Source organism: Hirundo rustica, chromosome 5 (genome assembly GCF_015227805.2).
Source record: "Hirundo rustica isolate bHirRus1 chromosome 5, bHirRus1.pri.v3, whole genome shotgun sequence".
NCBI lineage: Eukaryota > Metazoa > Chordata > Aves > Passeriformes > Hirundinidae > Hirundo > Hirundo rustica.
In genome coordinates, this window is record NC_053454.1 from 30,370,250 (window position 1) to 30,396,886 (window position 26,637).

Sequence of the window (26,637 nt, forward strand, 5' to 3'; positions counted from 1 at the left end):
AAAACTGATAGGTTTGGCTCTTTTCTATGAGACTAACTCATGGAAGAGAGTCTTACAATGTCCTAGAATTACTGATTAAGCTAAAGAATTCACAAGGAGGGAGTGATATTCATGCCCTGGGACAGTCAGGGAGACAAGGATTTTGTGTAGATTTTGTTACTATTTTTGGATATTCCATCTTAAAGAAACAATAAAAACCCTTAAAATACAGCAAGGGTCAAGGAAAAATATTTATATGTTTTATTTCTTTAATCAGACTAGCATTTATGTATCAGGTTCTTTATTTCTCTCGCAAATAAGAAAGAAAATTAGAAGGTAGAAATAAATAGACTATGAAAGAAAATCAATTTTAAAATAAAACAATTTACATCAGGAATAGAAAATAGGCAGCAAATGGCAGATTAAAGACATATACTGTAATTACAGCATTATTGTCAATAATCATTAAAAATTAAAGTAAATACAAAGTCTTATGAAAGATACAAAATGAGGAATGCTCAAAAGGGCATATCTTCATTTCTTTGCTCCTACTGCCAATGTACTCAGACACACACAGGCACATACAAACACACAGACACACACAGAGAAATCAATTTTTGCTTTGTTCTTATATTGAAGACAAAATGGATTAAAAAGCCCTAGCAACTAAGGCGCTTATTCAAATGCTTTAAAAGAGCCAGAAGCCCTGCTAACATAGTTTTGTACATGGATATTAATTCACCTTCCAGCCATTTTCCATACAGAGATTTACTGTGGTTTACAAATAATGCTTCTGTCTTCAGAGTGTGAAGTCTGATACACTGTATGCATGCACTGATGATTAAAATGCCATTCCATTTTAATTCTTGTATTTTTCAATTACTTTTTCAAGGCTGCAATTTAAAACTATGTGATGTTGAACAAAAGTTTTGCGAACTAACAACCTTTTGTCTTTTTTATACTTTCCTGAGAATATTTCTTCACATTCATTGCTTTCAAATAATAAACTGTGTGAATTCACTGGAATAGAAAAGCCTTTAGAAATAAAAATTTATATTACACACAATGTATGGGAGGGTGTTTTAGAAGATGATTAGGTAAAGGCAATGCACTGTCTTGCGGACCTTCACAAGAAAATTAATTTAAAAAGTAATTTCTGGCATTTACAGAGGTCTTGCACAAAAAGGAAATAATTTTTTTGTTAAAACACGCATTGAATTCTCTAAACCTTTACTTTGTATAATACAGCAGCATGCAATACAGGAGTGCTACATTCTTCCATGTGGGTACAGGCAGAGCAGAGCAGGCTGCTTTGGTTTCTAGAAGCAGCCACTTTTTTTCCATTGACTAGGAATTTATGACCATAAGTGGCAGTGTAACCTCCCCCAGGCCATGCTGTGATCTGAGAAATGCTTGTTAGGTCTTGGCCTTGATGAACAGCACCTGGGCTGAACTCCTCTTGAGCTTTTCAGAAACTGTCTGCTCCTGGGAACTAATGTTGTCTAATGAGCTCCTGTTTTTTAATGAAGAGCCTTGGAAACTTATTTTTCTTGCCTGAATAGCAGCCCAAGTGGAAAACCATTTTTTTGTCATCAAACTTTTAAAGAAAGTTACCTACCCAAATTCTGGCCAGGATGAAAAATTATTGTGACTAAAGCCCACTCTCTTATGACGCAACAAAAAGCAGTCCAAAGTGAGACTCTTTGAGCCCTTCTGGACCAGCCAGGCTGCAAACAGCAATCTCACTCTGAATGGGCACCTCACAGAGCCAGCAAACCCTCAAGTTTGCTGTACTTGGAGGATCGACGCAAACACTGATAGAGCCTGGGCTGTTACCCCCAGTCCTCAAGGCTCAACGCTTTGCTGTTGAGAAGAAGCAAAAGACATCCAACGTGAGTAACTCACTGAATTTGAGGGGAATTTTTCACAGATGTATCTTGTACATATTCTGTACATCTGTGTGCATACAAGTGTGATTGCTCTATAGCAAATAAGCATTGCTCTCCTAGACTCTTAAGTTATTTTAGATTTATTAGCATGTTAGGCCATGAGATACTGTTGTGCTACAGTAAATTCTATATTAATATTTTGTTAAACTGCATAACTTAAGTTATCGATTGAGTGTTACTTAGTGCTGTTAAAACTTAAGGCCTAAACAATTAGTCAAGTCCAGAGCTCAGTTTAGCAAGAGGAGGGTCTTTCTTATATTTTTCGTCCTTACCTTCCCCATCCCATTCTCCTTCCCCCTTCCCCCAGCTTCCACACCATTTGACTTTTGGTTTAGATGGATTGATTCTAGATTTTAGGCTGCTTTTCCTTTGTGTGCTTTAAGCATCTCCTAAGTAATAGAGAGAACATTTTCAATGAACTTTGTCATACTTTCACTTTTATATTAAACCTGCTTTTGCTGATACCTTTGAGGTGATTCTTTAAGTGACCTTAAAACACTCATTTCTGACACCACAGAGGATGAAATATATGAGCATATTCTTCAAATATAATGGAAAACATATAAACAAAAATTGTGACTTGTATGCATATAAAAAAACATGTACAACACTCCTGTGGGAAAATGTAAGGAACAAGTACTATTACGTGACAAAAAAAATTTGTATACTTTAGCCAAAGACATATGGGAAAAGTTACATATTTCCTTAATGACCAGCTTGAGGCTGATTATGTGTTTTCATGGAAATCTTTCATCAATATTTGATTCTGGGATGCTGATGCAAAATTTAAAATCAAAATGGTTCTTTTTGTGTCTACAAGGTATTTATTACTGTAGTTCCTCTGTTCTGTTGCTAATATGAATCACATATACTTCTTGTAAGTTGTACATTTGTTATACTTGCTCTTGGCTTGGCTCTGGGGGCACAAGGCATGGAGTGGTAAAGTAGTGGGCCATAACAGAGATTAATAGCAGTATACATCCTCTGATCTTGAATAAAGGACTGTTAGCTGGTTCTGTTGTAGTTAAACACATTCCCCCAAAGCAAAGGAGGTTTTTGCTGAGTTGATTAATATCATGCATCAACTATTACAACAAAACTGGTCAGACATAGTTACCAGTAATAAAAAATACTGTGACCCAAAAAATAAAAATCAAGACAGAATATGTTTTTTCACACTGATTGTGAACAGCTATAATAGTAGTTTAAACAAAATCTTATGAATGGCCTTCTATTCATAGAAGATCAACACATTTCTGTGCTAAAAAAAACCCCCAAAACAAAAAAACCCCTTCAATATTTTTGACAGAATATTGCCTTTTCTCTACGTATAGTTATTTAAATTACTGAGTTCTGTTATGGACCACGGATTCTCTCCATCTACCTATTCTTTGATTCATAGCTTTCTTCTGCCAGCATTTACCTGACACAATTTAGATATGTTTTATAGGGATTATCTTTATATTCCAGGGGATTTCAAGAAAAGAAAGAAAAAGAAAGTGTTGTGTGAAAGGCTTTGAATTGAAAAATGTTTCCTTTTGGACAAAGACTAATCACTGTATAGCTGTCTATCCTACCTACATATCTATTTATACACAGTGACCACCTTCCCCTTTGTGTTTATATACCTATCTGTGTGTGCATATACATACATATATACACCTCAGTCTCAGCTCAGTTTAAATGCACTTAGACCCATAATGATTTAAAAGACTGTTTTTTGCACTAAAATAGAGTTATTCACTTCATTGGTGAAAGATCATCTTTACACAGAACTTTGATCCACAGATATTTGTAGACTGAGACTCTAGCCATCTTCAGCTGCTTGGATTTTACCTACTGGTCCCCATCTCATTTTTTCCACTCAACTCTCCTCATCTCCTTGGCCTGACTTCACAGCCTTCATATGTGAGGCAACACGTATTTGCCTTTTATGCCAGAGAGCATCATCATTCTTCTATTGTTAGGCTGGGTCTTCCCACAAGTGCCCATGATAGGTCCAACGGGGCTCAGCATCTGAGATTCTGCACTTTAGAAACCTTTGGCAATGCTTGCATTCTTAAAATTAAAAAATATTTTTTGTTAACAATGTGAACACAATGCTTGATAAAAGTAATTTTGCATGCTCTGTGTGTGTGTGTCTCTCTCTTTGCACATGAGCAAGGAGAGAGATTGGAGGGAATACATAAGTCAATTACCCAGTGTCCAAGTATGTCATAGTTACTGTAAGCAGATAGTGGAGAACATATGACAAAACAGAAGCCTGGTAAAACTTCCTCCCTGAGTTGTAATTTGTATTATTTTATGTAATAGACCATGAAAACCTTTATTCTGTGAATGTCTCCAAACATTTTCTGAATCTACTTGTGGTTCAGGCCTCCATAATTTTCCATGAAGATCAAAGAGTTCAGTAATACCATTTTTACTACATGAAAAGTATCTCCTGTTTGTTTTAAACTAGTGCCAATAATTTCTTGACTAAAATTTGCTTCCTCTGATATGAAAAATTATGAATAATTATTCCCCTTAAGCTTTTCATATGGTTCTTAGTTTAGTTGATTTCTGTCCATCACCATATTTCAAGATTAAAAAGTAAGTAGATTTAAAAGAGTAACAGTGCTTCTGTTTGCTCATTTTTTTCTTTTCAGCTTTTACCAGCATCCATTTCCACTTCACCATCATGTCATATTAGGCAGACACTTTCAATGAACCATTCAAAATCTCTGTCTTGAATCCAGAGTCCTCTCTTCATTCTATCCTCACCAATTACTTTTTTTTTTTACTATAACCTTAGCTTCTTCACCACTGATTTCCCTTTGTGCCTTCTGCAGTACCTACAAATATTCTTACTGATATTAACAATCTGTGTTTCCTCAAAGCTCTCCAGCCTCCTATGAATTCTCATCCTCAATCTGATGATCTTAGTTGATCACAGCTTCCTACTGGCAACCTATTTTCATGAATTAATGCTGTCCTGCTTCTTCAGTCCATGTTTCTTTACCATCTCACTCACTTACTGTCTTGGCATCCTGTGAATTTCTGTCTCTGTCTTCAAACCCATTCTAATCCTGTCAATGGGCACTAAATTCTAAGACTGCCCCTTACCTATCACGAAATCCTGGTTGCCTTGTATAGAGGAGGCTCTTAAATAAAGAACATTATCTCCATGGGTTCTAACCGTCTAATCATCTCCTGTATTTGGCCTTGTCCATTTTTACTTCAAAACACTTTATATGCTTGGCCTAATCCACAATGACTACCTACCACATGACCTCTTCACATTTCTGTGAAACTGTGTGAGAAAACCCAGGACTATGCTACAAACACATTACTACTAAAAATGTGTAATGTGTGAGTTGTCTTGGTAATTTAACTTAAGTAGTTGTTCTTTATTTGCAAAAGTGCACATCTTTCTTAGGCTAATATCTTAAATGTTGATATTTACTTCTAGATTGCTTTTGTGGTGAATCTAACAGATACTTTTAGGCAGTCAAGTAGAACATGAAAGCAGCACAAAATTCATACCATGAAGTCATGTTTGTCAGCGTGCTTTGGGTAAAAAAATGCTTTTCAGTAGAACTGTAGATACATAGGGAATGTATGTGTGAGGTCTTTTAGTAATAAAAATATCATCCTAGTGTGCAGAATCCAGTATGCAGTTCATAAGTAAACACAAACTTATTTTTCCCCTTGAAATATAAAATTGCATTAAGAAACTTCAATAGCTTCCTTGGGTACTTGAAATTTAAATGGAAGTTTTATCAAAGGGTTGGCAGAATATATTTAAAAATATCTTCTCAGAGACCTCAGGAAATTACTTTTTCTTATGGCTCTGATTAAATATTTCATGGCAGTACATGCTTATTTATTTGTATTTGCTATGTCAAGATTAAAAAAAAAGAAAATATCAAATAAACAAGCTCCTTTTATTATAGTAAATATAATTATTTTGAATATGGTCCCTGTCAAAACCAGAAGATCTGAGCCAGTCAAACTGCTGAGTCTGCAGAGTGAATGTTGTCTCATGCTGAAAATGAACATGCAGGGGCATTTCTCACTGACAACTTTGGGAGCTGGTTTATTAATTTAACACTTGAAGAAACACATCGAAGACCACAGGCAATTTCTTGTACTGAAATTAAGAGGAAGCATGTCTAACTTCACAGCTTCACATTGGTAGAGGATCAACAGTAGATAACACAAGCTGTTGTCCTTCCTATATTTAAAATTAATGACCCCATTCTTTTTCTCAAATAGATGTTGTAATATATCTTCCACATGTGCATTTTTGATTACTAGATTTCCTCTAATTAAACATTGGTGAATAAATATTGCCAAAGGCTTAGGTCCATTCTATCAGGCAGTGTGTGGCTATCACAGCCAGCATCCTTTTTTTCACATCTTTTCTCCTCAAATTTTATTATTTTATTATTATTAGTCCTATTTCTCTGCTCCTTAACACTCTTAAATCTGGAGGTATTTTTTCCCATATGTTGAGTCATAACATAATAAAAAATATTTTATTGTAAAAGAAAACCAGGAACCAAATCATCATTTATCTGGTGGAAAAAGGTCATGATAGAAAGTCTGTGAAAATTCCATTAAAAAATGAGCTGGTAGTATTCCTCTGCAAACCACCGAGCTAGCCTGAGTTGTAGAGCAAACAGGGTAAGGATACTGCAGGTAGATGGGATTACCAGTTTCAGCTTCCCTCTGCAAACTGCCTAAATCTTCAATAACCTCTTAAGAGAGAGCAATTAATCACCCCTGCCACTTGTAAAAGGAAACAATTTTTGTTGGCAAATCATAAATGTTTCACACTAAAAAATTTACATATTTTTGGCTCTTGCAGCCTCCCAGAAATTTAAAGGCATTCTCTGCCTGCTTTTAACTAGATAGGCAAAGGGTTTCTCCAAGTGTTTGAGATTTGGAAAAATGGGAAGAAGAAAAAAAAAAAAAAAAAAGGCAGAAGAAAGAAATTTTGCCTTCAAAACTTATGACCAGTATGAATTTAATGAATTTACAGCAAATGAATTTGCTCTTCATCCAGTGGAATTCACATGCAATTGTACATTATTATCCACAAATTACTTTCTCTTTTAACTTCAATTTTTAGGCACCTACTAAGTATTAATAAAATATTTCCTTTTTTTTTTTTTTCATTTCACAGATGACAGTTAAGCTTGGCTAAACCTTTGCAGCTGGCAATTAAAGAAAACAAACATTATGAAATGGACTATTAAAACTCTATATAATGATAACTATAAAAGTATGCACAGTTCTATTAAATAATACTTAAAAAAAAATACCTTCTTGTGCTTTATGCTTATGTTCACTGAAGTAAAGCAGTAGATCAGTGGGCACAAAAAGGTGAGCAAGCCTTAAAAAATCAAAGTGAGGCAGAAAAAAGAGATAATATTAAGTTGTTTTACTGAAGTTAATAAACCATAAGCTCTGAGACAAATATCCTAAAGCCGTTTGTTTAAACAAGCATTAAGTTTAGCAGTACTACACCATAACATGTTATTCCAAATTAAACTTTTGCATCTCAAGTGACCTTTATTGGACTTTTATAGTTCATAAATTCTTCACAATGGTGCTCTGTGGGGTAGTTTTAATAAATCTTGATTGTGCTGTAAATGTTACAGCGCGTACTTAAAATGGCATCTCTGGTCCTAACAAACAAAAGTGTGGAATGATTCCCCTATTCCACATGGACAGTTTTGGTTCAGTATTCATGAAATTTTGGGAAGCATTCCAGTAATGAGGGGGAAGACATCAAAAGTAACCCAATTGTACTGGAGAAGAAAAATGTCACTGATAAACACATTTATCAAAGTAGATGGAAATCATACTGATTTCTCATATAGCAGTAGTAAAATCTGCCATTTAAAGAGCTCCTAAAGTACGCCAGGATAGTTGGAAAGAGACAGGATTATGTTTTCCATTTTCTCTTTTAAGACTTGATTTCCTGGCAAAGTATCAGATACATAGAACTGTAAACTGTGTGCTTGGTTTCACTTGCCCTAGTACACTGGGAAAAGTGCGCCTTGATAAAGTGTCTGCTTAATCTCATTTATTTGTTGACATGATTTTTTTTTTTTTTTTTGAAAGTGTCAATAAATAATATACTGAAAGCACCTTAGTAATGTGCTAAACCATGTAGTTTGATATCAGGGTGTTTTTTTTTTTTCCTGCTGTATATGCTCCACCCTTTTATCCAGCTATTTATTTGCTTATTGGCTTCTTAACATCTTTTCATATACTGTATATATTATATCTCATTTGATAGATCATCAACTGTGAGCCATCATTTTGAGGCAGCCATGAAATCTTCTATCTTAATAATTTCCATCTACTTAAGAGTTTATTTATAAATGTATTTTCTCATTCTTATACATATAATTTAGTTTCTTGCATACACCTGAGAGCTTTTGCTAGTGTTCATAATTTGCACAATTTTTCTTTCTTGATTTAGCTCAAAGTTTATCCTTTCTGTATTTTTGTCTTTTCTTCCTTTTCCCCAGATGCAAGACCTTGAAAAAAATTGTCCTTTCTCCCTCAAACAGTCTGTTAAAGGTGTTTCTACTCAGATAGATGTAAGCATTTGAAGAGAAAAGTTTTCAAACTTTGCTCTTTCTGTAAATGTTACTATTGAAAATAAGCCAAGTTCAAAAAAACCTCCACATTTCCATGAACGTTAAATTATGGATTTTGAAGTCAGAACTCTAAGCTTTTACTTCTTTTTAAGGATCTTATTCATAAAAAATGCACAAGTTAATGCTGAATTAGTTAGAAGATAAGTACTGCCATGAATGTTCTGGTCCCTCCATAAAATAAGCAAAATCTACAAGATCTGTAAAGCTCTGTTTGTTGCTTGAGGGATGAATTGGGTGACTTTGAGAAAGTGTCATTACTGAACAATTAATTGGCTCATATTGAGCAATATATATGGTGCTTTGCAGTGAAATAAAGATAATATATTGGATAGAGAGATACAATCAAACTCAAATCATAAATGTTAAAGTCTGGTATAAATTATTATTACAGAAAATCTATAAGAAAAATATTTTTATAAGTGGTCCTGTAAGAAAATATGTAATGCAATATTAATGAATCTGGGGTATAGACCCATTATTAGCACTAGAGATGGTTTTTTTAGCAGTAGTTAAGTGTTGATCCTGAAAGACTGTTTAATAATGAATGACAGATTCAAAATATGGTCTATTTTTCCTGAGGATGGAAATATGCAGATCAAGGTATCTGAGCAATTTAAGGAAGACAGAGGTTAATAGTCTCTATAATTACCAGAACCTGTGATGAGTACTTAAAGCAAACAATCAACCTTCAATATAGGGTATCTATGAATTACACCATGGTATTTAGAGTGGGAGTTGTTGTACTGTATTGTTTTGATGATATATGCCTGTGATTGCAGAATGTGAATTTTTTTTTCCATCTGTGTTAACACTTTACATTTACTCTGTCAACAGCTGAATGCATCTGAAAGTATTGTGGACACAGACAGCAGAACATGATGTTTAGTGAAGGTGAGAATCAAACTATCCACATTTTGTTTTCTAGATGCATTAATAGGTTTTTTTGAGTATTTTTTTGATGTTTGAAAGTTTTTGGTGTTGCACTTTTGATTTTAGGTTATGTCGAGCAAAATTTTTAAGTGTATCGTCCTTAGAATCTAGTATATTATACTTGATGATAATGAATGCTAATCCATTGGTCTCAAGCATTTGATTTATACTTTTTGAAACAAGGATTGTATTGGATTTAGAAGTTAGAGGAAACTTTTAAACTCTTTCAGCCTTCTTTGTTTTTATTATTTAGAGGATATCATTTAGGGAAAGCTCAAGTGATATTGCATTCTGAATGTGCAAAGGGCTGTAGCTAAAGTTCTGGAAATCCCTTCAATCCTGAAACAGGGGAGACAGAAGCAGGAATGGAGGCATGAAGAAGCTTTTTTGTATGGATAATAAGTATCACTTGAACTTTCTTTAATCAGGGCAAAAATTAGTCAACTAGAGTTTAACCACTACACCACTACAAGTGGTCAAGCTCTTTGGCCAAAACCACCCCAGAGCCCAGACTCTGAGATGCTTAACCTTGTGCAGATTTGCATGGTTATGAACCAGTTCTAAAATAATCTCTGAATTAGGAACACCCTTAAAATTATGTATTTGGAAATGTTGGTGTTGCAGCATTTTTCTTTGTGAATGTCTTTCACACAGAAAGGCAAAACCCAAGTTGCACTGTGTAGGGTTTTCTATGAAAAATGTGCTGACTGAATACCACCAGTAAACTGGATAACATCCGGTTAAGTGATCCTCTTCTCATTTATAACCATCACTTGAAAAACATGCATTCCAAAACACATGCAAAGATTTATAGCAAAAGTAGGTCATGTAGAATAATATGTATTAGACTTAAATATAAGATATTTCCACTTGAGTGACAGTCTGTTTTTACTGCCTACTTATGTGGAACTTGAGATGTATAGAGTGGCAGATTTTACATGACTGATAATAAATAATTGTTCTAGTTCATATGGAAAAATGTTTTGGAACTGGTTTGGTAATAGAAATTGGTTTAATCTCCCATCAGCAGAGAAATAGCTCAAGGAAGAGTCATCTGAGTGTTCAAATAGAATTGTGCCGAAACAATATGAACATAGCTTTCTGAAAAACAATGACAATGTCAATGAAAGAAGAAAAAAAAGCCCACTTCAAGTCCAATTTTCTGCTTCTTGCTTCTGTCTTATAAATGGGATGCAGCATCATGTCCTTCCTTAAAGAGATTATTGGTTTTTTGCTTTTAAAATTATTTCGGCACATATTTTAAGATAAAAAATGAGAAAGAAACCAATACATTTTAAATAAATGTTTTCTGACTTTGCATGCCAACAGAATTTGGTTAGTAGAAGATCCCCCCATGTGAAAAATATGGGACTCTAGAAAACTAGGCCCTAACTCCTACTTTCCTAAGTTAAACGAGGAGATGCACATCCATGAGCAGCAACAGAGAGGTCAATTATCTATGAATAATTTCATTCATGTATAGATGCTCCCCTTGAGATTGAGGTTACATAACTCTAGGAAATCTGTCCAGGTTTGACACACATTCTAAAACACGCACTATATCCTTCATTTCATCATAAAATTTGCAAAAGTCCACTGGAGATACACATAAATATTGCATTGCTGTGTTTTAACAGGGTAATCCATATTCATTGTGACAAGGGGATAATGCACTTGCTCTGCATAAAACCTGCTCCTGACTTCATTTCTTCATTTCAAGTTTCCTTTTTTCTTCTACCGTAACAGATTTCCAAAACTTAAGTTCCTCCAAACACAATCTTCATTCAGAGCTCAGTTTCTTGGAACTCAGGGTAGACTTGTGCTTACTTCTCTTGCAGTTTTTGAGCACTGAAAAGCTAGATGTGCTGAAAAGCCTTGCATCATGTTAAACGTGATAGTGGTGTTGAAGTACAGAAAAGATTGCTGCAGAGAGGAAAGGGATAAACTGCTTTCCATATCTGAAACATGTGTGACAAAAAATAAATTAAAGCAAGGTAGATTAAGGCTGACATACCTCAGAAGACTTTCTATCTTTAAGGACCATATTGCTTTGGGAAAGTGTGAAAGCACCAAGACTGGATGTTACACAGTATCTGTCAGGCATGAACTAGGTGCACTTGATATTGGCTTGAGGAATGAAATGGAGTAGATCATTTCCTAATGTTCCTGCCAGCTGTGTTTTCTATTATTCTCAGTTACTAGACATTAGAAAGAAATCATATGTGATTTATCTATGTGCCAATGGATACACTAGTTTCTTTCCATTACAGTGATTAATTGTTCTAATGCAAGGCTCCCAAAACTTTATACTGAAGCTGGTGAGATTTTTGCACAGCCAAATAGTTGTTAAAATCTGACATCCAATTCCACTTTAAAGCAGGTTTTAACCAAATGCTTCTAATAAAACTTTTTCAAGTTTCTCACACAAATTAATAAAAAATAAAATCTGATAATTTTTTGATAAATCCCTCATTTACATGTCAAATTTCATTTTATGTTTCCCTTCAGATTTGAAGAAAAAAAAAAAGTTCAATTATTTATGGAAGCTTCTGTGACTGTAGACAACATCATCTCAAGAGACTGATACTGACATATACAAGTATGGTAAAATACTGTACTTCATTTATGAGTGGTTAGACAAGCTGGTTGACTCAAGACAGGACAAGGCTATTTTTCTAAATAAGATTGTATAAGTGTCCATCCTTTTGTAATGTTTTAGATTTTTTTTTAAGCTTTTGAATTATTATTTTTTTGATACAACAGAACTAATTTTTTCATTTATTCATTTGTAGCACTTGCACAACATCATAGTTACTATAAAAGTAGCATACAATTACCTGGATAATTAATTTGCAAAAGGGAGGATGTGGTCCAAAAAGCAAATTAAACAAAGACGTAAACCTAAGTTATTCTGGAAGGGATGGAAGGAGGGAAATGAGTGATAATTCAAATTTGCAAGGCAAATTCATGGCAAATGACAACTGAAGGTTACAGTAACCTTGAAGAAAATTACTCATGCAAACATACATTATAAGGATTTTTTCTTGCATTGTTTCCCTGTGAAATAATGGAAATGTTGCACTTTCCTGAAAAGTGTTTCTGTGGACACTACAGGGTAAGCCTATAAATAGGTTCTGGTAGGTCCCCTCTGTAGTGTTCAGGTACCAACACAAATCTATTTTTCATTAAAATTCTGATCTTCACTTTTTTTATCTTCTAGACTTGAACATCTAGTACAGAATGAGTCTTACATTACTGATAATTTATTCCTGAGTCATAGAATTAAGAACTGCATTGATGTTAAGTGTAATTGCAGCACTTCCTGGAATAAAGCGTATCTCTATAGAACCTTGCATTTTTCCACAAGGAAAACTGGACATTACAGTTGATAAGAGAGATGTGAAGATTATACCATTTCTGTTGCTCATTCTTTTATCAGGAATAGTGTATTAATGGCTGTGATATGCAGTCATAGGCTGTAGGAACCACTAACATAGATTTTACTTTGCAAGCTGGATCTTTGTATTGGGTTTGTGTGGCAAGGTTTTGGTAGTGGGGTGGCCCCTCTGAGAACCTGCTAGAAGCTTCCCCCATCTCTGACAGAGCCATCCCCTGGCGGCTCCAGGATGGGCCCACTGCTGGTCAGTGCTGTGCCCATCAGCCATGGCAGGCAATACATGAGGGCAATAACTCTGCAGACACCAAGGTCAGTGCAAAAGGAAGGGAAGAGAGTCTGCAGGCACGAGAGCAGAGATTCCTCTGCAGCCCATGGTTAACACCATGGTGAGGCAGCTGTGACCCTGCCGCCCGTGGAGGTCCATTGGGAAGCACCTGGAGCCCCTGAAGGGCCCCATGCTGGAGCAGGTGGATGCCCAAAAGAGGTTGTGTCCCTTTGGGAAGCCCAGTCTGGAGCAGGCTTATGGCAGTCCCCATGGAGCCAGGGAGAGAGGGTTCCACGCTGGAGCAGGTTTGCTGTGGGACTTGTGATCCCCGCACCTCTTGGAGGGAGGTACAGAATTCTGGACTGACGTTTAGATTAGGAAGGAAGAAGTGGGGGAAAGATGTCTTACGATTTCAGTTTATTTCTTATTATGCTACTCTGATATGATTGTTAATAAATTCAATTAATTTCCCCAAACTGAGTCTGTTTCGCACGTGATGGTAACTGGCGAGTGACCCCTCCCTACCCCTATATCTTGTCCCAGGAGCCTTTTGTTCTATTTTCTCTCCCCTGTCCAGCTGAGGAGGGGAGTGATAGAGCAGCTTTGGTAGGGATGTGGCATCCAGCCAAGGTCAACCCACCACAGTCCCTCACTACTTAAAAACTAAAGATCCAGAGAATGCAACTTAACCTGTGACAAAAGGTATTATGAATTCAATCTTTTCCCAAAGAGTACATATAATAATCCTGTTTCTAAAGTAATATAGGGGTTTTTTTTTATTATTAGTTTTATTTTTTACATTCTATGTAATTAATTATTTTCCTTTAATTTGCATTGAACTTAAACAATGGGGAAGAAAAAAATCAAATAATGTGAAATAAAAAAGGATAAAATTTTCAGTTTGAATAATATTTTTTTTGTCACTGGAAAAATCAAACTGTTGATTTAGGATGTGAAATGCGTTAACATATTTATGTCTACAAGACCACTTAAAAGTGATGTAATTCTAATTTGAGCCAGTAATAATAATTTCAAGACATTGCCAATGCTTCCTATTCTTATTTGAGCTGGAAGAATAACCTGTCTTCCAAAAGAAGGCCTCATAGATGTTTGAAACAAGTAGTAAAAACTTAGATATTAAAAGAGAAAATAATTATGTATTTCTGATATTTAGGGAATATCAGAAAAATATTCTAGGAAAATTGAATTACTTGAGAAAGTTTGGTTTAGGCATTTTGAATTGGTTCTGACTCTCCTTTGAGTGGGAGAACACCAACAGAGGTGTGCATAGAGAAATTTCAGAGGTAAGTCCTTGGGATGATATCTCCAAGGACATAATTCTCACACTAGAAGCTCTGAAACATGCAACACGTAGACACTGATTTGTTTTTGAGTATGACAGAAGGTTTTCAGTTAGTGGATGACAGGTATCTTTTTCCAGCTGTCGCTGTGTTAAACTAATGACTTCAGTGTCTCCTGCAGTACAGATTTGTGGCCATATGGCTGGTACTAGATGTGTCAAACAAAACTGTCCTTGGCTCTAAAAAGAGCACTGCAGTAGCAAGAAGCTGGAGAAATTGGACCTGACTATAAGAGGAAGAGAAACAGATAATTGTTTCTTTTATCTTGCATTTTTCTGAAGAGAAGTATAGTGCTTCCCTTTGAGAGACAAAAGATCAGCATTCAACTTGTGCCAGATGCATCCTGAGCTGTTTAAAGGTAGATTAGAATTAGTGAAGGAACAGGACTGTATCCACTGTATTTGAGCTGGTTTCACATTGCTGGACTGGTGGGAAAAAAAAAAAAAAAAATGTACTGAGCAATTATTAATTAGCTGGTAATCCTCATCCAGCAGAGACTGTTGTGTTTCTTCCTAATATGCAAAAGTTTAAATCTGGACTTTCATTGTAAAGATGCATTTCTACTGTCATGTAGTGAATTATTCTGCACTACATGCATTCCAGACTCAAAATTTTCCTTGCCTAAACTATTGTTTATTTTCTATGCATAAACTTGCCCCAGTTTTTGCATGCTCAATTATAATTTTTTATAGGTAGTAAATTTTAATCCTATCTAAAAATATCAGCTTAAATTATTATTCTCTTTTTTATCCAGTTGCAGAGAAAATGATGAGAAAAATAAATCAATGTCTCATAATATGCTATAAATCTTGGGGGATTTCTGGTGGGTTTAAGAGTGTCCTTGTAAAATAATGTTCTGATTGCACAGAGAAATGTCAGCCTGGGTAAATTACCTGAATAAAAGTGCCTGATAGATGTTAAATAGTTATTCTTGAGGTCACCTTGAAAACTGTACTGGAAACTGGCTCAGTCCCACTCTTACATTAAAACCCAAGAAAATAGGGCTATTTAAACATGCCTTCCTTCTGTTTCTTGTTTTGCTTGTTTTTTGCTTGTTTATTTGTTTTTGTTTGTTTGGGTTTTTTATTTTTGGTTTTCAGATTTTTAAAAATTATTATTTGAGGGGAGGTTTCAGTGTGGGTTTTTTTTTGTTTTCTTTGGTTGGTTGGTTGGTTTTTTAAAGGAAAATACTGATGGGTAGATTTTGATTTCAACATGTACTATAAAATATTGATAAATTATACTTCCCTAGTGCAAACATAGGCCGGTCAGTCAGACAAAATTTCTGCTTCAGGCTCTAAGGTAAGAACAGTTGGGTCCTGTGAAGGACTTGAAATATGCAAATAAAAAGTATCAGATCAAAATATTAGTAGGTGTGAAACGGGGGGACAGTGGCAGAATACTATTTGTGTTAGATGAATCTAGACAGCTTTTGAAAGTCAAAAAGGCAAGCTTTTGCTGCCCAGCTGTGGAATAGGGAATCAGGTCCTCTCCTAGCTTCTACAGCACCTGTGCTGCTGTGGGTTTATCTAAATATGATTCAGGCCAACCTCTCTTTCTAAACCACTAAGTATATAATTGATGGTGAAAAAATTGAAAATCCTTAGTATTTCTACTCAAGTATCCTTATCAAATCAGAACCTCTTTCATGTTAAGAAATCATACCTACAGAGATGAAATCTTCTTCCTACCATTTTCCTGAGCAAATTTGCTCTTCGAAGTATCTTCAGAGCAAAACTGAGTGCTCTCATTGTGTATAAGATTCTTCAATCAGATAAGAAATTACTGAGCAATTTTAAGAAATATTTTTACACTTTTCAGTACAAAGATGTACAAACACCTCTTGTTATTATTTGTTCTGATGATGGACCAATATACATTTCTTTATATAGCCACACAGAGAAAACACAGTGTTTTACATGTAACCATTGTAGTTCCATAATATGCATGTAAGAAGAGAGAGGTTTACATGATTCCTCCACCACAGTTTTATTGTTTCCATTAAGCCTTGAAAAGCAAAGATAAAGCTGTGCAAAATAAAAAGATGACTAATGCTACAAGGGAAAATGTGACCTTTCTTCACTGCACAAAGAATATTTATGGTATTCAGAGTGACAGAAACAGAATAGAAGATATGACCAAAATAAGATGTAGCCCACTTTCATACACTGAGATAGGATCAAGCAGATGTAGACCATCACCATCTATTGTTGATAACATGTTTTACCAAAACATAAAATGACAATAAAATAGCAAAACCTTTGAACACTGTCCATAGAAAGTGCTTTCTGTCCTGGAGAATTTTCTTTCCTAGAATCCAAATTAAAAATATTTTTATACATTGAGAAAATAGATCTACTCTCTGGCTGTGTCTTTTAACCAAATGGTCATCTGTAATATACCTAACTAAACGTCATCTCCCAGTTTTTATGGTGCCCAAACTTCTAGTTTCTTTACTCACAAGTCATATCCTGCCCATTTTACCTGAACTTGGTTAGAGCTCCATGGCACAGTATTCTACCTGAAGAAGATTTGGGCTGTTTCCCCTTTGTCCACAAAGGCAGGTTGTTAAGGAAACTTCCCAGTCAGGCCATTCATGAAGCCCTCTGCCAGTCACACTCCCAACACCCCAGACTTCCACTGCTGAGACCAAAGTCCCTTCACAGCGAGCGGCTCCGGTGGCCAGAGGGGTCCTCGCTTGACTCCCTGCACACCCCGCCGACACCGTCGGACCAGGTTTCCCATGGCAAAGTCTCAGAAGACTTGTTCCATAAAACTCTATTCATGATGCAGGAACACAGAAAGAGCTTGAGCTGGTGCCTCCGTGGAGGCACCCCAAGAAAACCCCTGGGCTTTTGTCTCCTCACACTCCAAACCGGGCAAAATTCTAGCTCTTCCCTCTGAGTTCCCTGCTCTTGCTGTACCTCCCTGCATCCATCCCCCTGACTGGCACCGCCCATCTTTGTACCTTTTGTTAACTAAATGTTGGCAGTTCATGGCCTTTTGTCTCAGGCTCCCACCCAGAGCTACCTGCACCCGATTTACTCCTCAACACTGGTCAACACTCCTCAACTGGCCTAAGGGAATGAAATTAACGTGATCAGCTCCTGGGAAAACCAAGAAGCTGCTACTATCTAAACTTCTAGATATTTTAGAATTTAAAAATACAATTGAGGAAGTGAATAACAATTGATATGTACATTTAAGTGAATAGTTATGTGAATGGAAACTACTATAACCATGCTATAGTGTCTAATTTTTTTATTTTTATTACAAGGTTTACTTTTATTTTGGACATTACAGGCAAATTTGAAGGGGTAGTTACGGTTAGTTAGAGGTCAGAAACTAATAAAGCTTATGTTTTGTAAAGTTATTTTCTTAGTGATATATCAGTTATTTTAATTTCATATTCTTAAATATATTTCTTCTCTACATTGTTACTTCCTGGTTAAAATTGAATTTATTAAAGATTTTACTCCAGAGAGCTTATAGAGATGCAATTTTATTATCAGAAAGACTTGAGAACAGATACTATTGAATACTTCAATCTTTTTTGAGTCTTTCTTAATCTTCTACTTCACTGTTAAGCAGCTAGCCTATGTTTTGATTTTCTCTTTCTGCATTTAGTGAACCTTATCTTGTTTTCTTTTATGTCACTGTGCTTTTTTGATCTTATCCCTAAGGGTCTTGAGCTGTTCCTTTATATTCACGTTAAAACCTATAATCTTCTCTCCACTTTTTGTTTGATTCTTTTTTGAATTTTCAGGTCACTGGAGAAATTATGATGTCTCTACAATAGTTTCTTACTATTCTGCTATTCCTTTCTTCACTTGCAAATAACCTACCACTATGCATTAAATACCTTCTCTTTCAGTGACTTCCAGCAGTGCTGCACTCATGTGCCCTTTTTCTCTTCCCAGTAGGTTGTCTCCAGTACTCCAAAAAAAGGTGCTGTTTGCCTTCCCCCTCAGCCATCACTTCCCCCTCTTTTTTACTTTCATAATGATTTACTTCTCACATGTTTTCTGTAATCTTCCACTATTTTTTTTCTGATTGTACCTTTTGTTTGCATGTTTTATCATTTTAGTTAGTTGAAACACCATCTAAAAAAGGAGCACCCTCTTAATCTCTGAAACAAAAATTGCCTGCAAAATATTCCATGCACTTACTGTGTCATCCTACTTTGCCCTTTAGGTATCTCTGAACAATTCCATTGTCCTTTTGCGGCAAGGCTTTAATTAAAAAAACAAAAACAAAAACAAAAACAAAACCCCACCAACAACACATTTTGTCTTCTAGCTTATGTGGAATATATGAATTCTTCTCTGCATTTATGATTCTTTTATAAAATAATATAATCTAGCAAAATTCTCTCCTTTCCATGAAATTGTGAAAAAGTACACCTTTAATACATGGTACACCTTTCTCTCTTGTTCTTACACCTGGCATTCCTAAGGAGATTGCATCTCTCTGTCAGTAATGAACCTCTGTGGTTTAGCTCAGCAACTTTCTAGAATGACACTTTCTTTTATTGTTTTGGCAATGTTTTAACAAATATTTCTCTCTACATACTCCCATGTTAGGGCAGCTGCATAATAACATCCTAAAGGCTGATCTCTTACTTGACCCCCTCATGACTGTGATTCACCTCTGCCTAAATTTACACAGAAAATGGACTTTTGTGTTTGATTTCTTTTCCTCTCTCTTCACTTCTGAGATTTTGTCACAGATCTAGGCTATTTTGAAATCTCCTCCCCTATGTGCACTTGAACATCTTCCTCTTCCTTTCATAGTCCTTTTTTGCTGCCTCCTTTGTGTAATGCTGTGCCAGATGTCATGACACCTATTTACTTTCATTAGGTGTTTAAAATGTTCATCGCCAAGTCATCTGTCTCCATCTTCCTCTATGATCTTTTATCACACTGAGCTGCTATCTTCTGTTCCACCACTCTGGTGTCAGATAACTTGAAGTCTCCTTTATACTGCATAAGATTCAATGTAACAGCAGCAGATGCATCTCAATAAGTAGCATGGTGAAGTAATCCAGAGGTATAGGGGTACATTGCTTCTTTTTCTGAAATAGCCTTTTTATTTTGGATATACGCAGGAGAATGTTCTTCAAACAAGATGTTATCTGCACTTTAAGGTAGCCAAGGTCAGGACCTTCCAAAAGACCTCTAGTTAACGATTTTTCTTTGCAAATGATCTTAGGTGCCAGTACAGGCAAGAAGTGATCTAGGATTGATGCTCCTATTTTAGACTGTTCCACATGTGAGCACGTTTTCTTTCAAGAGGAGGTAATAATAGAAAACTAAGAATAGAATGAGTCAGAACAAAATTAAAATGTAACCTTGACTTTCTTGCCTCTTAGTCTTTCAAGAAATCACATGTGGACTGTACAGATGACTGGGTATTTTCTACTTTAATTTACTTTGAGTCCTTTTTGGGAAGCAGAAGACATTATGTCTTTTCTGTTGTAGAGAGGGGCAACTGAGCCCAACCCTGGAAGCACTGGAATAAGCAGAAACTCAGGAGAGAATATACCTCTGGGACAAGATGATTATAGATTTTGTAATATACCTTTCTATCCTTTCTGTGTTCAGTTTCTGCTTATCATAGTGTTTGGCCACTGGTCTTCCAGAACCATGCACGAAGTGCAATAAAAAAGACAGCTGTGGGACAAGAAGAGAATAATTTTAAAATGCATGATTCCGCAGCTGTACATTTTTCTCAGTTTCTCATGTTTTGGTATGGTTTTGTTTGTTTCTTTGTTTGGGTTTTTGTTTGTTTGTTTTGGTTTTTGTTTGGGTTTTTGTTTGTTTGTTGTTTTTTGGGGGGTTTTGTTGTTTGTTTGTTTGTTTGTTTTTGTTACACTGAGTATGCCACATTGGTGTATTTTTAATTGCAATGAATAAGATATTCTCCTTTATTCTGATGTATGGTGCTATATTTGATTAGGTATTGTATTTGGCAGTGTGGTCATGTGTTATTCTGACTGTTAAAATTGTGTCAGCAAACACAGTACTTTCAATCTTAAATTCCTAAGCCCCATTTTTTTGCAGGTGTGTAATCTGATCACAATATTTCAGGCAAAAATTCTCTAACATTCTCACCACAAAACCTTTTATTTATTTTAATTAAAATAAAACATCAATTTAATTTTTAAATGTTTAGCCATACCAAACTAGAGGTAAATTGTTCTTGCTTTCTTTGAAGCTTTTGTAATTTTCCAAAGGTCAGTAAAAAGGCAAAAAACCAGAAAGGGCTTAAAATGAGTAGTTTAAACATATTCAACAGATATTTTAACATTTGCCATTACTTCCATGTTTCTAATACATTGTCTCATGCTAATTGGTCTATTTTACATCAAAATTAATCTTTTTAATATATTATGCTACGGCTATTCATGCCAATTTTGATGATATAATTTGACCCATACAGGAACCGACCTTTCTAGGGCATTTCAGAAGTTGTCACAGCTGTCTAAAAGTGAATTGTGCAGTTTAAGGAGAGTATATTCAAGAATCAGACCCTGGAAACATCCATTCAGACTGAGGCCCCACTCTTCAGTCACACACCTGAGACTCCTACGAGAGAGAGTGCTGACTGTATATTTTATTCCTAACTATCTAATGCATGACAGTGGCAGAGTAATCACACTGAGCAGCACCTGGGGCACAGTTTGCCTGTTACTTGCCCTGAGTGTTACCTGCTAACAGAGAAACCTGTTCCCTGAGAGTGGCAGTGTCTGGTTCCTAATTGCCAGTGATGCCTTAGCTCCTTGTGCTTGTTTCCAACCCAGATGCAGTCAACATTACTGCCAGTGCTGAAAACCCTATTATAAAATCTCCACTATAATTCCTCTTTAATTAGCATCCTATTATCTTAAATAGCTTCAACATTTTTTTTCTCTAAATCTCCTCCATTCTTTCAGTAATACCTTTTTTTTTTTTTTTGTAAAATTGCCTCGGTATTTCCCCACTGGTTGGATCTACTACAGTTTTTTTACTTTGTCTTTTAATAGCTTATTCAAAAGGATAGAAAAGCTCAATGGGCTCCTGGTAGAGTGCAGTAATATCAGTGCTTATGTTCTCAGGGTTTTTCTTTCTCTGGAGCATAATGGTTGAACTAAGTCTTGTGGTGAAGAGCAAACCCACTGTGTTAATGGCAATAAACTTGAAAACAGTGAGAGGCTTGTTCACTCAGGTTCAATGTGTGAATAGCTCTGCACAGCCCTAATTAGGACGCTGGTTCTCAATAGGTAATTAAATATCAGTTTGGTTATCCAAGTGAAGGGATTAAGGTGAAAATGTACCACTCACATTTATAGTAGAATAAGAAGTTCTGCATTTCTGTTGGTTGACTGGCATTATAGTGAACTCTGTCAGAAATACCTTTAAATGTGCCTATGTGATGCAGAAAACTGAAATGTAGCACACTGCCTGCAAGGAATCTCTCATGGCAATGATGTGGTCACCGAGTTAGCTAAGGCTGACATTTTGTCCCTGAGGAAGATATCCCTTAGCCTATGGAAAAATGAGAATTATTGTGTATCAATAAAAATAAAATTAAATTAGTGCCATTTTAGCTGGTAGTTTGTCTGTTTTGACACCCCTCCCTCACTTCCTCACCCTCAGTTATTTCATGGATGGCTGAATGCACTCTACAATATGGGACATATATATTTGTACTTTAAGGACTGTTATGAAGATAGAAGGGAATGTTTAATTTTAGTAATCTAATCTACCTAAAGCAGACCACCACTCCCTGGGGCCTGTATCCCTAATTCACATATTTTATGAGGTTTTAAACCTGTGAAATACCTTTGGCTATACCCACCAATTTCATTGAAGTTTCACTGCTTCTCAAGGCTAAACGCCAGTTCATTTTTTCCCTCTTGACATAAATATTTCAGCATTTAAAATTCTTTAAAAATCTTTTTAGGCATTTCATCTGTATTACTACTTTCTGACAATGCTCATATTGACATAGAACTATAGTTCAGACAAACATTGCAGAATATAAGACTAGCAAGGTCCAGAAAAATAATTCAGACTTGAGGATAATTTTCACAATTTTAGAATTATGCGGTAGCAAGTATTTCTTGCTGATCTTCAAAGCAGGATTTCATATGTTCTATTGTTTAAAGGTTAGAATGCTGTTTGTGCCCTATATCAGAATAAAAGTTTAATGATTTGCCTAGTTTTGCTGAAAATTAGGAAGGAGAATGGAATTTCATAGGTGCCCAAAAGTAATTGCTAAGGACAGAGGAAAACCTGAAACAAGTCATTGCCTCAGGAAGTACATTCTCCCAGACATGCATATGTGCCCTAACTTTTACTCTTCTTTTACTCTTCCCTGTATGAAAAACAAACACTATGTTTCTACAGAGCCTTCCTTCAATATTCTTCCAGTCCCTTAAAAAAATTCAGTTAGTAAATCTCATTTTTTTTCTTCTACACCAGTACATAGGCTAGATGAGACAGAGCATAAGGTTTTTTCCCCCAAGTTTTCAAGATCTAGACTTCATTAATTTCGAGAACAGAGAGGGTTATTGTAACTTAGCCTGTTTTTGTTTTTACACTGGTATTCCTATTTCCAAGTTCATTCAATAATTCATCGTAAAGGGTGACTGCCATTGTAAAAAGTCCCCTATTGAAATTATGCCTGCCTGCCTCCTAATCCTTGCAACTTCTTTTTAAAGATTTCTGTACATATTCTACTGTAAGCTAAAATTAATTAACAAAAAATTTCAATAATTTGTTTTTTCTGTAAGCATAAATCTGTAAGTATTGAGTATAGATTTTTCTGGTATGATTAAAAAGTAATTAAGTATGTGATTTTATTTATATTCTGTAGGGGAGAAATTGTACTGTCTTACCCTCTTTGGTGGATAGATCATGCCAAACTTCTAGATTGAGTGCTTTTATTCCTAAAATTTCTAATTCCTACAAGTTTCTAATAGACCACAATTACCAATTATTTCATTACTTTGTAACATACACTCTGTTTAAATGATTACTTCATCAATCAAATGCCACATAATTAATCAAATGTAATTGACCAAATTAATTCACATTTAATTAATTTGAAATAGAAGGTACTGCTTGAAAAACCATCTTTTAATATGGACTGGAATGGGATGTCCTGGCTTTTGACCATAGTTTGGTACTGTTCATGTCTGAATTCTTCAGAAAAGTCTGTGAACCTTCACCTTACAGGTGAAGTTCAACAGCTGACATAATGTGATGAAGCCATCCTCAATATCCAACAGGAAAAAACCCTGCCTGGGTTGTCCAAAGAGCATTTTGAAATATGTATAACGCTGTCTGAATTTGGGTAACACCTTTGGCACATCTATTTTTAATATCATAAGATGATTAAAGTCTCATCACCAAGATCACATAAGAGCACAGATGGTAGGGAAACCCTAATTGCACAGGCCCTGCCTCACCTCCTCCTCCCACGACTGTTCCAGGGGAGCCTCAGTCTCAAAGCCGGGGGTGATACTCATGAAGAGGACTTGTCAGAAAACCATTCTGGGTCATCTTTTTCACTGAGAGGGCTGGAAGTCTTTGGATAGAGGTATGGCACTGACTACGGTGTGTGGGATAAAACATCTTGGAATTGCAGAAGATTTTTTATATGGTGTTTAGGGGAAGCATCAAAGGTGGGAGAAGGGAGGGATCAGGATGATTTGAAAAGGAAGTGTAAGGGAAAAAGAAGAAAAAATGATAAAAGGGATTGATTGCACATAAGCAGATTGCCAGTCAATACACCTGTGTGGCTGTGTATTGCACTGATCCCTCCAGACTGTTATGTTTTCTCATTTAATGCCATTTCTAGCTGATTTTCCGGTAACAGGACTCTGCTCTGTGTACCTGTGTGTGTCTGGATGTCCAAGTGCCAGCAATGGGAGTGAGGCCGTTGGTCACAACCCTGAGTGCCAGCACCTGGAGACCCCAGAGTTCATGTATGTTGTGTGGGTAGACACACCAGGGCGTCATCACAGCCTACATCTAACTGACTTACTAGCAAATGGGGAGGGAGATTTTGGAGTCAAGTGTGGCAGGTACCACAAGTCTAGGCCTGAAGGTGGAGAGATCAAAGGGTCTCGAGTCTACCACTGGAGGAACAAGGAGGTTCAGACCAGCAACTGGAGAGTCCATGGTCTTTGCAGGATGACTGCTGGTAAGTTTATGAGTCTAGACCAGCTACTGGGGGCATTTCTGTCTCTCTGAGGCAGAAGGCAACTGAGGGACTGGAGGACCCAAGGGCCAGCTATATGGTCTGTTGGGTGTCTGTGAGAGACTGGAGGAAATGACTGTCTCAAAACATTTCATGTACATGTGTGGGGAAGGAGAAGGTTGGGTCTTGCCTTTGCTGAAGCTATGCACTGCTCTAAACACCCCACCACTCCCTGGGGCCTGTATCCCAACATCACAGGGGCTGCAAATCCCTGGCATTCCAGAGGCCATGCTCCACGCCTGCCCCTGGAGCCCCAAACCCAGCTCCTGAGTGGCTGGATGACTGAAAGTCCCACCTGGGAGAGGGCCCAGGAAGGCCAAAGGGTACTTAAGCGAAGCATGAGGTAAGTATGTGTCTTGATTTTACCTCCTTTTTACCTCCAAATTCTACCTTTAGACTTTGCATCATCTGAAACAGTGATGGAACCAGGAGTGGTAGGTATATTTGTTCTTTTCTATATCGCTCTCTCTTCTAATTTCTTCTTCTCAAAGTCTGCGTAACTTAAAATCAGATGGGCTTGGATTATGTTTAAGATGAATGGGCTAAGTTAACCCTTTGTGAAATGATTTATGTTGATTTAACATAGCTTCAAACTTTTGCCCAAGTTCCCTGATTTTCTGAAGTTTGCCAGTAAAATTTCTGTTGTTTTCTCTTGGGGAGTATTTTTTTTTTATTTTGCCCTTTCATCTTACTCAGGATGCATTAACAAAAAGTAAGCTTGTTTAAGAGAGTCTTCAAGCAAGTTCTGGGCCTTACAGCGTCTAAGGCCAGGTGGTGGACAGGTCCACAGTGTGGATATTTGTGTGTGTAGGTCTGAGTACCAGTGTGTGGACTGGGGCTGCATCCTTGGGCTCACATGTCCAGGTACCTGCAGCTGGAAAGATGGGGGGTGCAGGGTAGATTATGTGCCATTGCCTAGCTACTTGGGGGATTCATGCTCTAACAGGCTTTAATCCTGATCAGCCAGAAAAAGTAACAGGATAGGGGTTGTTAGTGCTGTTTTTGCTAGTGCTGACTGTGTGTGTCTGTGGTGACCTGTGCAGCTGGCTGTGCTTGTGCATGCATTTGTACTGTTAGATTCTTTTATTTTCAAGTTTTCCAACCTAAATTATTCTATGTGCATGTGTGTCTAGGTGTGTGTCTATTGGGAATTCAGTCTTGCTACTTGCTGGACCTCTGGAGATAGGGCTGTGCCAGCTTGGTCTCCATTGGGGTACTGCATTTGGCAACTCCTAACAAATAAGATTCCTTTTAGAGGGAAAGCTCTCCTTCATCTTTGTGCTTATTGCCTTTCATAATTCCACATTCCTAGTCTTGTGACTTTTGTGCCAGCAATCTTCTTCAGCTAAATAGTCCTCTGTAGCTCTTTGCAGAAGCCAGAGGGAATAGCCTTGTTAATGAGGCACTTAAACCAAGTGTTAGGTTAATCAGGGGAAGAAGTTGTACTTGGTCTGCTAAAGACGACTATGACCTTAATTTCACCTTTTACAGATTTTAGAATGAGTGTTCCTCTTTGCAGTAACTCTGTCCTAAACCCAAGCCATTAACTTCAGTTGATGCCTTTGAAAGAAAAGCCAAGTCTAAAGTCTCAAAGAGCAATGTATGCAATTTATATATGTTGTCCATTTTTAAGGTACCCTGGTTACCCAAGAACCATTGAGCTTCAGTTAATCTGGGAGATAACCAGATTACTGAATAAGTGTTAGTAAATATTACGTAACTGTGCTGTATGCTTACTTGGGAGACACACCTGAATGAAATACGGATTTCTTAAAAAAAATAAAAGGATTGAGGTGAGGGGTGGGGAAAAAGATGGGGCAGGCTAGTTTAGTTGTATCTTATTTAATAA

At 36.5% G+C, this 26,637-nt stretch overlaps 1 long non-coding RNA gene across 1 annotated transcript; it reads left to right on the forward strand.

The window, feature by feature from the left end:
- Nucleotides 1-1,731: 1,731 nt before the first annotated feature.
- Nucleotides 1,732-26,365, forward strand: LOC120753114 (uncharacterized). The gene is made up of 4 exons (XR_005700972.2): nt 1,732-1,871; nt 9,422-9,478; nt 12,026-12,116; nt 24,019-26,365. It is a non-coding gene; the product is annotated as an uncharacterized LOC120753114 (long non-coding RNA).
- The last annotated feature ends 272 nt before the right edge of the window (nt 26,366-26,637 follow it).